The sequence below is a fragment of the Cavia porcellus genome, unplaced genomic scaffold (genome assembly GCF_034190915.1).
Source record: "Cavia porcellus strain 051 isolate PalLab524CR breed Dunkin Hartley unplaced genomic scaffold, mCavPor4.1 scaffold_29, whole genome shotgun sequence".
NCBI lineage: Eukaryota > Metazoa > Chordata > Mammalia > Rodentia > Caviidae > Cavia > Cavia porcellus.
In genome coordinates, this window is record NW_026947512.1 from 12,421,729 (window position 1) to 12,423,254 (window position 1,526).

At 37.8% G+C, this 1,526-nt stretch overlaps 1 pseudogene; it reads right to left on the reverse strand.

Moving 5' to 3' along the window:
- Positions 1–701: 701 nt before the first annotated feature.
- Positions 702–1,242, reverse strand: LOC100734739 (DNA repair protein complementing XP-A cells-like; annotated as a pseudogene).
- Positions 1,243–1,526: the final 284 nt, after the last annotated feature.

Below are 1,526 nucleotides of genomic sequence, written 5' to 3' on the forward strand. Positions count from 1 at the left end.
GGGAAGGAAGAATGAAAAATGTCAATGAACCAATATAATTTATTGATCGGGCACCTAGAAGATCATCTTCTAGAAGAACTAACAATGTGTCTTATTGGCATGTGACATTTTGGAAGTCAGTTAACACATCAGCCATACAGACCCTTCCTGAAGGAGAACTTACATGGGAGGGTACAGGATTTAGCACACCAATCCCTTAGGCTTTGAGGAATGGCAAGCTAGGACCTATACAACCTACCATTTGGAAATTTTCCCTGCACTATGGTGTGAGGGAAATATGGATGGGTCATAATATGCACCCTACTGAGGACACTGTTACTATGGTGGCTAAATAGGGTGATAGCCAAAAAATTTCAATATGCTTTTACAATCCTTATGTTTTCCTTTATGGAACTATAGTCCAGAATGAAAATTCCTTTACATGTACAAAATGTACCTTAAGTCATTGTATTCAAGCAGAAGAAGTTATTGATAAAAGTCTAATGGTCTTGTACATATGCCAGGAATGTGGATACAGTGAATCAGAGCCTCAGCCTCACACTCTGATGCCACATCTTTTGTAGGCCTTAGTTAATCATCTTGTATAGAACTGAAAGAATGGTTAGTGTTTTTCTGGCTGGAATAGTCTCTCTCTTGTTTTTCAATCTAAATTTCTTTTATTTAAATATAAAAATCTGTTTCAAAATTGACTGAACTAAACATCATATTTCTTCGTATGTCAGCTAATGACCGCACACAGTGCATGCCTTGCGGTACAAGTCATCTTCTAAGTTTTCTTCTCGTCCATACTCGTGTTGATGAGCCATTGTTTCTCTTTTCCACACACTGATTCTTACCACTTGTCGCAATTCTTTTACTTTTTTATCAAACTTCTTCTGCTTCATTTTTTCTCAGTTTTCTTGTCTCACTTCCTTTGCTTCTTCTAGTGCTTCCTGACTGCCCACACTTCAAGAGACATCTTTGCAATCTTCGACACAGTGTGTAGTTTTAAGTAGAGTTTCATATCTCCCCACTGGGACTGATGAGGATTTTCTTCACAATAAATTTAAGAGCTGGTTCTCTTTTTTCTAAATCACAGTCTTTTAGAAAGTATTCTTGCTTTGCTTCTGTTTTGGTAATAAGCTTATATTTCTCATCAGGATCTCTGCAGTTATCACAAGTTGCCAAATCAAAGTGATTCATAAGGTAGGAATCCATAAATTCTTTCCTGCATTCTTCACATATTGTTTAATCAAATTCCATAACGAGTCCCCACTTTCTGAAGCAGTGCTGAAAGTCCTTTTTCAGGAGTGTCTTCACATGGTGTCTGGAATAGTCTCTTTAGTGATGCTGATTACCAGAGTAGCTGTCTTTTCTGTTGCTCTCCGTTATACCATCCAGAATGCTCACTTTGTAAAAAATTGGACAAAAACAGCAGGTGAGGTTCGGAAGATGCAGCAAGCAATAGATGCCAAGCTTCAATCACAAATAAGCATGCTAGAGAACAAGGATCTTTGGATGGGAGGTCAAATTGAAAGCCTGAATAC